A 12,709-nucleotide genomic window follows, 5' to 3' on the forward strand; every position below is an offset into this window, starting at 1 on the left:
GGCTCCCCAGGGCACCCCTAGCTTCCCATACCCATGCTAGTGAGTCCGGTGAGGCTGTTCCACGGGTACAAAGTACATAGGCATAGTTTAGCAGTCCCTGGCACTGGGCACGGCATGTCTGCACACTGGGCACTGGTTTCTGTAGCTGCAAGGCACAGACGGGTACTGGTTACACAACAATGCTAAAATGAGCTCCTTACCCTTGCCAGCAAAGTTACTGTGCCTCTGGTGGCTACTGACAAAAGCCAATAACACCTGACAAGCTAATGTCCAACACTCACTTTTTAGATAGCTGTTTGATTTGCAGCTTTTCAGACAAGTTTGTCTACTTCACTTGTTTACTGCTCACTTGGAGTCAGGATTTCATCCTATTTGAGGCAATGACAGTATTTCTATTCAGACCAGGGGGCAGCAACACTTCAGTCCAGCAGTAGGTCTGTCTCTAAGGAGTATCACTTAGATAATTTATGATAAAAAAATTGTACCCCATTTACTGGAGGAGAGCAAGCTGGAAACCTACAGAGCTGTTGGACAGGGTTCCCTCTTAATGTCCTTGATGCTGAGTGTAGGTCTACCAGTGCAGTGCAATGCCACATAGAGCTGCCCGAAATAACTGCACATCAGAATGAATATACTCACCACCACAGAGATCTCAGCTTCACCTAATTAGCACTGCTGAGAAACAGGGCTGATTAACCCGGGCAGAGAGCCACAAAACCATGGCTATCCTGCTTCCAGCACTTCAGCGAACTCATTAGTGCTGTCTTGGGCACCGTTGCACAGAAATGAATTTGTGAATGAAGACCTGAAGAAGGGAAATCATCTGATAAATGCTGCAGCTCTCAGTGGCCCTGATTAGAACCCGCTCAAAAACTGGGAGGTGGGAGAGCACATTCATCATGAATCTGAATCACACACTGCATGTAAGTTTTGCAAAACAGAGGGCTTGTTCCCCCTGCCTGCCCTGGCATGAGACGCCAGCAGGATAGTCCTGGGAATTATTTGTTGCAACACAAAGATCCTATTGCATGCTCCACCTGCTTTCACTCGAAGGCACAAAAAATGCCCAGAGCATGCCCCATTGCAGAAGTTTGGAACTACATGAACTTTAGGGTCCCTTCCAACCCAAACCATTCTTATTCCTGTATCATCAGAGGAAAAAGCCTCCCTCTAATAGACCACTTTTCCTTTCTAATGATGAACGTTATCTAATAGCTGACCTAAAAACAGAAACAAAGAAATATTGTGCATGCTCCCATTACAGCCACTGAAGTAGTTATGGTCCCATTTCATGGAAGGGGATAATAACCTTACCAAAATGAAATTAAATAGTGCTGTCACTAATTCCATTTAATGCTCTAACAACATCCAAATTAGATGTGCTTATTAGTTCATAACATTGCTTGTTATAATTCTTAATCTCAGATAAAGCTCTCCACAATGAGGAACTAATATAACGAGCTGGTATGAAAACAGCACAATTTGTAAATAAATATTCTTAATGGCAATCATGCATGTGCCATGGCAGCAAACTGCCCAATACTCTTGCTCTTCTGTGACTTTTTCCTAGTTGTCTGTGGTTTGCTCTCAAATTTCCCTATAAATACCATGCCATATCACTATTACTCTATTTTAAAACAATTTTGAGGGAAATTAGCTTCTTCTGACATATTGCGCTATCTCATAGATTGTTGAGATGTTCTGAAATGTCATCATGCTGTTATTCCAGAGTAGTTCATCTGGACATCATTCAGTGATGAATAGGAGATGAAGAAAACTCAGTCATATATGAAGATTAATCTCTGCAGTTAAGCAATGCTGTCAACCAAATTAACAGCTTTCTGTCACACTTTCCCTTGTTTGAGTTCAGTTTGAACTGGAGGGGGAGGAGGGAAGGAATCAAGCCATGATTCCATTAAAAGATATTTTGTTTTTCCTCATGTTTTTGTCTAAGAGAAAAGGGTGCATTTAGAAAGAGAAAGTCATCATTCTAAAAGAATAGTCCATTATGTATAAGAAAATAAATTAGTAGGAAGGTTAATGCTTTTGACAAATAGCAATAGCAATACATCAAAATAACTTCATCAAGAGGCCTTTAATGTTCCCAGCACCAACAAAAAAGCTACAGAAAAACCAAACACAAGCATTGAAGAACAATGCTAAAAGAATTAGGATGTTTCAGAGTCACAAAAGGATAGAAAACCATAAAATCACAAAATAGTAAAGAGATAATTTCCAAGGAAGAACATCTCAAATTCTTCAATTTCACTACTCAAAACAGTATCTGTATGTGATCAAAGTATAAAGAATATATTATTCTTTTGATTTTCAGTGAGCTGAACTACTCACTATATATCAACAACAGTTTTTTTCATTTTCAACAGAGGCAGTCAGTTCCCCAGGTAACATGACAGAAAGCCACCAAGAAATCAGGCCTTCAAAACACTGCTGCTGACTGTACTTAACTTCAGCAAGACTGAAAAATGAGATTCTTCCCTGAAACTTTGTTGAAAAGGATTCATTCACAGCTCAGAGAGACAAAGCGAGGAGCTTCTGTTGTAATGTCCTCTGGCTAGAATCAGTATCCATCAGTATCTCCAAATGATTAATTCAGATCACTGACAGCATTGAATCTGTAATGATCTATATAAGTGAGTTAAGATTAACAGACCTAGGAGACTGAAAACAACAGAGAAAGCTGTCTGTTGCACGTGCTTGTCTCAAGTGACCTGTTTCGTGCTTCTGGACCTGTATTTAACTTTATAACCTTACATTTTGTCTCAAAAAGGACTTGTGTAATTTTTTCAGACTTTATCTGTTGGTCTCTCCACAGACCTTGATTTCTTTAATTCTAAAGTCTAAGAAATTTTGTCCTTCCCCTTAACTGTGTTTCTGAGCATAATGACCACTTGGTTCACCATGTCCAAACTGGACTTGAATCTGATCACAAGTCACTATTCCAGCTCTGCAGGAAAACATCTGCCATCTTTCTTCACATATGATGCCATGACAATGACATCAATGAGTTTAGATTCTCATCATTTCAGTGTTCCATATATCAATATCAGATTAATAAGTGCAAATGCCGACCTGTGAATTGCCAGATTTATGGCCAGCTCCAGGAAATTAAGATCACAGAGCTCAAAACAAAGGTACAAAATGGATGGGAATGGAGTATTTTGGGGAAATAAAACACAAGGCCTTCTGGATCCTACTGGGGGTAGGGTTCCAAAAGACAGTAGATAAGATAATAGAAAAAAATCGACCAAAGAGTATTAAAGATATTTATCATAGAGTCACAGAATGGTTTGAGTTGGAAGGAACCTTAAAGATCATCCAGTTCCAACCCCCCTGGTATGGAAAGGGACACCTTCCAGTAGATTAGGTTTCTCAAAGCCCCATCCAACCTGTTCTTGAACACTTCCAGGGATGTGGTATCCACAACTTCTCTAGGCAACCTGAGCCAGTCTCTTACCACTCTCACAGTAAAGATTTTTTTTTTCCTAACCTGATCTAAATTTACCCTCTTTCATTTTAAAGCCATTCCCCCTTGTCCTGTTGCTACATATCCTTGTGAAAGGTCCCTCTCCAGCTTTCTTGTAGTCCCCTATAGGTACTGGTGCTCTAAGGTCTCCCCAGAACCTTCTCTTCTCCAGGATGAACAACCCCAACTCTCCCTCTGTCTTCATAAGAGATACTTATGTCACTTAGGTTTTTGAACCCCAGGTGATTGTATGACTGCAGGCATCTTATCCTCTTCTATCATTGCTATTGACCACTGTCAAATACAGGATGAGCAGCCAGATTCACCTCAGATCTGACACAGTGCTGCTACCTGTATGCCTTAAACTGGAAGAGAAAACGGCACAAATCCAGAAGGATGGAAAAGTTCAAAGCTGCAAAGCCTCTTTCTTTCTTGCAGCCTTTCCAGGAAATTGCCATGAACAGCTCCATCCACCTCATCTCTCCTCTCCAGCCCTCTGTAGCTGTGTAACCCTGCTGCTTCATTTCAATCCAAAGTCTTTCAAGCAACCTGTGTGAACTGCTAAGCAAATCAACTACAAACTAGTTTTTAATGATGGCCATAATTTAAAATAAAAACAAATCAAAAACCCTGTCAGGAATATTGCCTAAAAAGGGGAAAACAAGATAAAATCTCTCTGAAATCCTCCACTATCTCCAGTTCAGCTCAGGCTCTGTGTTGATGTGCAGCAAAATAATATCCTTGAGGAGGTTTTGAATTGCTCATGACAAAGGTACATTTCTGTCAGTTAGTGCCGTTATTCTTGTCACTTATCCTGTCTCCCTGTTCTCTCTATGCAGAAAATGATGCCAGTCACTTGTCTGCCTCTTTCACAACAGTTTCCATATCTTCTTTCAGGCCATGCAAAGAGGTTCTTAACTTTTTTTTGCATAATTTTCTGTGGTTTGGGGATAAGATTTTAAGAACCAAGGCACTCTTTTACTCCCTGTGTACCAGTTTATCAGAACACAGATATTATTCTGTCAGGCTTTATAGTAAGGCTCAGAGAGTGGTCGGGAATAAAAAAAGGAAAGAATAGAGATATCATTTGCATTAAGAGTATGGTTTTGTTCTTTGTATTTCAAACTTTTTTCTGGTTTTCTTTTTTCTGTCTCTATAGGTCATAAACAATCCAATGAAAACAGAACTGTCCCTATCGACCTGAATAACAACTAGCATAGTGAGCCATCGCCTCTGACTGTTCTTTCTGTTACTTCATAGCACATTTCCCACTAAAGGCCCCATTATGTAAAAAGTTACAATTTTGTCAACATCTATATCAATCTTAAACTGAAAATATTCCCACTTTGTGCTACCCACCTAATTTATTGGGGGAAAAAAAAAACACCTCTATATTTTAGTCCTCTTTTTTTCTGTGAAATTGAAGCTAGGTGTGTGTGTTTGGTGTGTGTGTTTGCACATCTTTCTCAACATCATTGGAACCTACAGGTTGATTTTTAATGCAATTTAACATAATTTAGAAAGTTAACTAGGTTTCATGAAAATAAATGGAAGCAGAATCTGGAAGCAGATCCCATTCACACCTCAAAGGGAAGTACAGGAGTTTATAAGCGTTAGGTTATACAGCTTGAACAGAGTCCAAAGAGAAAAGGTTCAGACGAAGATCATCTTTTCTCCCTTCTCGCATCTCTCTTCCCTTGATCAGTCAAAAGATACAAATCCAAAGGACACCAGGTCTCATATTTCCAGTGCTTATAAAATTACTCTTCTGCCTTCTACTTCAGTTAGCATTGCAGAGCCCAGCACATAGCACCGAGGAGAAAGCAGGAGAAAGGATGGAATATATTCTGGCTTATGCTTCCCAACATATATATATATATATATATATATATATATGTATGTATAAAATTAAAGATAGTCCAGTGCATTTACTTACATTATTTACTTGCCTGTTGTTTATGGAAGTGGATCTCAGTTGTTCCCAACCTTCTAACTGCCCTGTAATATGAGCACTAAATTGATGGTGATTACAGTTATGCATGAAGTTTCAGCATCTTGTTTATAGACTGGTATAGAAAAAAAAACCCTTTCTTTTTGTAAGGGGGTGAAGGCATTATGAGTTGCAGACACTGCCCTTTAGCTAGCTCCAGCTGAAGATTCCCAGTTTGATTTCTTTAGGTATTAAAGCTTCACTTTTCCATATATGAAAACTAACAAGGAAAATCCGGTAAGCCAACACTCATATGAATATCACTTATTTTTCTTTTTTCATTATTTGAATGACTCACAGGCAATCTGTGCCAGATCAAGGATTTCTATATGGCCAGATTGTACATTATTAATTTATTCAGAGTACCATTTACTCACATAACTATTCATGCTGATTTCAGGAGGACTACTCACAGGAGTAAAAGTTATTCTGCTTATGGAGTTCTAAATTCCTATCCCAGGAGTATCGTGTTTCTGGAAGAAACCGTTAGTCTTCATTTTTTTCCTTGCTTTAGGCAGAAAACTGAACTGAGAATGTAAGCTATCTTAATTAAATCTGATCTGAAGCTTTGCTTTTCTAGTTAGTTCATGCATTCTGATGTGTAAGCTATACCCTAATCACTCCTCAACATAGTCTTCTGGGCGATGATATCTAAATATAACAATTAGTGCAGAAGGGAAAAAAATTAGTTCAGACTTGACAATATAGGAGAAAGATAAACTCCAGGTGGCACGGTTATTTTTTGAAAGACAAAAACTGAATTCCTCACTGGGAGGCAGTGCTCATAAATTAATTCTATTTATAATGTGTCAGTGACATTTTCATATCTATTTATTTTAATGCCTATCAGCATTTAAAAATTAGTTGAGGTTGGGTTGCTATTACAAAGGTTAAATGAAGAGATTATGAGTTGCACAGATGTTTATGGTTTGGGTTGATAGCTCTGGGACATCCCATTCTGAAGGCATTGTGTTCCAGTTCATTTTAACAGTAATTAGAAATACCCCCATAACGAGGTGCTTGCTGCTGAAAACAACTTCATTAGTTTGGGTGATTCTATTGGTTTCCTTTAGGGTGAGGAATGAGTGTTAATAGTTGTAATTTAATAGGAAAATTACTGAAGCAAAGAAGATTCCACTGAATCTTAAATGAGGCATTAGACAGACGTTTCTTTTCCAAATAATGAAATACAAGGGAAGAGCAGCAACCTTAGGAATTATCATATGAATGGATTTACCCTAGAACAGATGAGCTATTTTGTTTAAATATTTTAAATATGACTTAAAGTTGTCAGGAGCCTATAGAGAAAACATCTATTAGCTTAACAATTTCTGAGGACATTGGCTGCCTGCTTGAGCATTTGCAACCATTGTGACTCTGAACAGAAAGCCTGCTTGTCAGAAAAGCTGTGTTCTCTTTCAGAGAGCAAGAATGATTTTCTTCCACTGGCATCGTGATACTACTCAGCATCGAGAATCTTCTTTAAGGTACCACCAGTTCCCATCAGACAGAGCTGCCCCAGTTATGCTGGATCCCATCCCTATAGGGGGTGATGGATTGGTGGTAAACTTGTTAGGCTGCCTAAGCTGAGCTGTGTGAAGTCACATCCCTGCTAGAGATTTCATTTCTCTGGAATAGGAGGTGTTGCCTACTCTCAGCCTAGGGAACATCTTCTTTCCTAGGTGGATATGTATTATTGTATTTGGTCTAACTTTACCCACAGCAGCCTCATAGAGCTGTGTTTTGCATTGGTACCTGGAATGGAGTTGACAACACACCACTGTTTTGGCTCCTGCTGAGCAATGGTGACACAGCATTAGCGCTGCCTCTCCAACATTCCCCCTCACCAGCAGGCTGGGGGTGGCCAAAATCTTGGGAGGGGACATAGCCAGGAGAGAGCTGACCCAAACTGACCAAAGGGACATTCCATACCATATGGCATCTTCTCAGCAATAAAGTTTAGAGAAAGAGGGGAGGAGAGGCTATACTATGATGTTTCTCTTCTGGAGCTACCACCACATGTACTGCAGCCCTGCTTTCTGGGAAGTGGCAGGATATCATCTGCTGATGGGAGGTAGAGAATAAATCTTCTGTTTTCCTTTGCTTCAGCACACAGTCTTTGCTTTTGCGCTATTAAGCAGCTTTTGTCTTGACCCATAAGTTTTTTCCATCTTATTTTCTCCCCACCCCTGTCCTGCTAAGGAGGTGAGTGACAGAGTGGTTTAGTGGGTACCCATAGCCCAGCCAGGGTCAACCCACCACAGTCCTAATTCACAGCTAATCTAATCTCTGGCCTCCAGCTCCTACTGAAAATCAGTAAGATCTCCAACAGCTTGCCTGGAGGTCTTCTCTGACTCTCCTTTCTGCCTTCTCTCACTTCTCTGAAGTCTCCCTTTTTCTGCAACTCCTCAGCAATCTCTGAAGGCCTCTGTAAGAAGAGGTAGATAGCATGAGGGTGCTCTGTGAAGATGCTGTCTGTGACCTGCTTAGTAGTTAGTTCCAGCTTCTAGGCAGAGAAAAACATCCTCAATCCTTGATCCTTGATAAAGTAATCCAAGTCACAAAAGCAAACGCCCTCTGAAGAGATTATCCGCTAGATCACAGCCAAGGTCGGGGCAGAAAATAAGCACATGCCCTGTAGGCAGCTGGATACCACAAGGCAATGGAAGCAACAAACTCTTGGCTTACACAAGAGAGAGAAACTTCTTGGGTTTCACAACAGCTTTGTCTCTATTTCTGCTCTCCTGCACTCGGTCACTGGCAGAGCAGCTTCCTTGCCTAAAGGGAAGTTATATTTCCTTTACTAGAAATGGTAGCCCCATATCTACTAAATGAAGCCACCTATGTCAGCCTTTGTGACCTGGAGAAATAAAAAAAACATGCTGTTCTGGAAGTAGGATGGGAAACATCATTGGAAGAAATGTGCTATTTATGTCTCCATCAGAGTTTAAAAGACTTCAAGAAGGTTTAAAGACCACTTACTGCTGCATCTGCACACCAACTGTATCAAAAGAGAAGAGAGTAGTTTTATTTCTGACAATACATGTTTGCATCTACTGAAGTACTTGATGTTTTCATTATGTGAAGCACTTGATGTTTTCAAGAGCCTTCCAGTATCAGCAGATGTGGCTAACTGAAACTGTGTTACAGAATTGCACTTCATATAAAACGACATATACAAAAAAAAATTATTTTTAGAGAAGGCGTAAAAAAAGGTGTAAATAGATAAGAAACTCAGGTGGAAAACAGTCCCTGAGTAGAGACTGTGAACACAAATTCAGATGAAACTTTTATAGACACTGGTAAGAACTACCATATAATGCAGTAAGAATTTGAAAAGTGCCAATACATACAGGGACACACGAAGAGTTAAGAGTATCCTGAGACTGCAGACATTAGAAGTAATTCAAAATACAACTCAAAAAGACACCTGAGTTAGAAAGTCACAGAGCTCAACTCAGAGCTTTCCCTGCGATAAAATAGCCAAAGACCAGCCCTGGAAAAGGGGGATGCAGTGTAGTGATTGCAACATTCAAGAGTTAATGAGTGCCAAAATATGTCCACGGAATGAACAAAGAGGACGGTAACCAGTTAAAATGTATTAATAATATTTTTTTCTGATAGAGTTAAATTGGTTAAAAGCATGAAAGAAAAGACAAAGTCAAGAACTATCACATCTTTGTCACAAACCAGCTAAACAGGGGAGAAGAAGCAGTTATCTTGATAGATATGATTCAAAGAGTCACTTGAGAAGATGGTTAAAACATATTGGCAAAATTTTGTCACATAGCCTTTGCTAATATTTCTCTTCTGTAACAGATAAAAAGCAAGTAGCATAAAACTAGAAAACAAATAGTAAAATATTTCTACTGCTCACATTTAACATTCTTCTAAGTTCATAAGAAAGCTGTGTTCAAGTATAGCCATCAAATATTTTGTTTATTGCAAAGAAAAGCTATCTAGTAAATACTTTTCTGACCTGGGAGTGATCTAGCCATATGTAACCATGTTTGAAACTAAAGTCTCTTATGATGATTGTAGTCTAATAGTGCTGCATATTCCAACAATATTATTAAATAATATCTCCTGACCCCTAATTCATTAAACAAAGACTTCCAGAATCCTATTTCTCTGAAAGTAGGAAGAAAAAAACAACTCAGTTTTCAACACTGAGAAATTACATAATGAAACACAAGAAGTTCTCTCAAAATAAGTTTAATTAAGGTTTCCATAAAGAAGCTTTTTGCCACTTAAAAATAACACAACTTGGAAGGACAAAGTACGTGGATATTATCTTTGATCTTTGCTGAAATCAAGAAAGTAAAACCAAATGTGTGTATTACTCTTCTCAGAAAATCCTTCTAGCCTAGACAGATACAAGACAAATTCAATAATTCATTTCCAGCATCAGAAAGGGGGGGTGGGGGGGAAATAATCTTCTAATATTGAAATAGACACCAGCTTGATAAGCAGAGAACAAGAATTTACTGGATGGACACTTATTCTCCCAGCACAAGTAACCTTTGGAAATTCTAAAGGGCCTGAAGAGACCAGAAAAGGAGACAGCATTCAGCTGCAGGTAAAGCTTCAAGAACAAAACACCTGGCGAGGCTTCCAGGTATGCGAAAGCAAGAGCTTTGACTGTCAGGTGGCTCTTAGGTGAGAAGGAAAAAAATCTCTCATTATCTTTTCTTTCCTCCTTCCCCCCACTGAAGTATCTGGGCTGGACTGCAGAGCCCTTGGAGTTACACAGAACCAATTCAGACAGGGCCTAGAAAAAGCATGGGGCAGGGGGAAAGGTCTCATGCAGTAGCCTCATCACTGAACAATCACAATGTCCCTTGATTCCACCGTACTCCGTGCATGCTTTGTACCCAGGCAACAAGTTTCCGATCTCTGTTCTGAGGATTTACTGAAGAGAAAAGGTAGGGTCCCATGGAATTCCCAGCACAGCTCAGATAAAACTTGCTGACTGCATGACTTCTTCATTTCCTACAACCAGCCACTTCTGTGTCCTCTTGTATATTTCCACACCAAAAATTACAGAAATAATCTTCATCACAGCTCCTGATTTCTGAAACAATGTGTCTGAGGATTTTCCCATCTTGAATGGTTTATAGGGATTTCCAAAAGCCACCTAGAAACCTGCCTTCTGCAAATTCCTTGAGTCTACAACATATAGTCAATAGATTTCAGACAGATGGCTTTGAAATGACAAACTAGGGAGTTTACTAGCACTAGCAAGTTTTGTTGACTTCTTACTAATAATCACCTACGTGGGTAAAAAAATGGTTGCCCAGAAAGGATTTGTAGTCTCCATCCTTGGAGGCTGTGAAGACTCAACTGAATAAAGATCTGAGTAACCTGGTCTGATCTCACACCTGACCAAGCTTTGAGCATGAGATCAGACTAGAGATCTCCTAAAGTCTCTTATAAACTAAATTAAGCTGTCTTCTCTTTCTGGTTTATTATAGAAAAAAGATTCCAAAAAATGACAAATCCAAGGAAAAATATGTATATTAAAGACCTTTGAATTAAATATTTTACTCCCCAAGTTCCAAAATTATGAAAATTTGAGTTTATGCCAATATTGAGATATTGATATATTCTTGGTCTGTTCTAACACTTTTCCCTGGTTGTTTGTCATTTGCCATGGTTGGAGACCAGACACTGGACAGACAGACCTTTGGTCTGGCATAGTAGGGCTTTTCTAATGGCTGACATAAGGGAAAATTAGGTATTGTTTATCTGTCAGGCCAGACAGTGATATGTTGTCAGAGGTTTCCATGGAAGCAGCACAGCATAGTTCAGTGTCAAGCATGCTACATAAATAATTGTTTCAGAATACTCAAACTGCAGATTATTAGAAAGACAGAAGAAAGTTCATATCACAAATCATACTATATGGCAGGGAGTTAGCCAAAAGACAAAGTGCTGCCTCACACCAACAAAATCACAAGGATTTCAATATGTTAAATGTAAGTTTACAGCTGCAACTAAATTCATCTCCTCAGTGCAGAGTACAATAGCAGAAAATATCCTCAAAAAAGTTTAAGAGCATTCTAATTTAACAATTTCAAAGGCTGCATCTATTTAGTGTTTTAGTCTAGATCAAAATTCATATTTGAAGCAATCACCTTTAACTCCAGTCTTCCACATGCATAGCAGAACAGCTGGATTCCTTGCCAATGAAGCCAAGTAGGAAGCTGCATCTCCTGCACACCAACCACTGGGCTCCAGGGGTGTTCCAGTGTAAAACCTCCAAAATGCATACAGTGTGGACATCAGTACCATTGCAACAACTGCACAGTTTCACCCCTATTGCTCTATGCTATTGCTCCATACTGTTGCTGATATAAACACAGCCAGAGATGCTGAACAGCTAAAATCAAAGCTCATAAGGAACAGGGTCCCCAAAATGAGATTCAGGGATTAGTCCTTTTGGAGTAAAAAGCTGAACCTCAAAAATTTGGGGGACTTGGAGAATACTCTTTCAGGCCTCTTGCTAATTATGAATAGTTTGGGAGTTGCTCCACTGAATGCACATGTTCCTCACCCTGCTGCAAATCTCTGTGTGGGGACCAATGACAACAGTCCCCACAGGCAGGAGCCCTCGCTGCCAGTAGCCTGCAGCCAACTCTTCTTTGCAAGCAGTGTGCTCATGATTCAAGGCACATCCAGAAGCCACCCTATAATTGTCCTTTGTTGGCTTCCTCATACATATCTCTAGATGCACTATTTGAGGGAATGAAGTGAAGTAAGAGTAAAGAGTTGTGATTAATATTAATACAATGACTGTGAGTTTCACTCAAATCAGTAAATTGTAAATGCTGAATGTTTGGAAAATTCCTCACCTTCAATCTCCAATCACTTCTTCAGCTGTGTATTTATTAAACTCCACAATACAAAGTGTAACAGATCTGGTAAACTCTGACACCACTGGGGATCGGAAGGAGGAAAGTGGGAAGGGAGGAGGAGAGTCAGGAAAGTTAGACCCTTTGCGCATTCCTCGGAGCACTCAGATGTGGTGGTGAGGGGCACCCTGGAGTGATCAGAAACCCAAAGCAAAGCCTGGGCCAGCTGACCCTGCAGACCCACAAAAAGTCCCTTCCACCTCTGCCCAAGACTGCCAACAAAAATGTAGCAAGACTAATCAGCAGAGGATTACATGAACTGTTTAAGTCAACCGAATTTATCACTTATCATCAACTCAAAGGTCCTCTTTCAATGTTCAT

Source organism: Neopelma chrysocephalum, unplaced genomic scaffold, assembly GCF_003984885.1.
Source record: "Neopelma chrysocephalum unplaced genomic scaffold, ASM398488v2 Primary Assembly neopelma1_43, whole genome shotgun sequence".
Classification (NCBI taxonomy): Eukaryota; Metazoa; Chordata; class Aves; order Passeriformes; family Pipridae; genus Neopelma; species Neopelma chrysocephalum.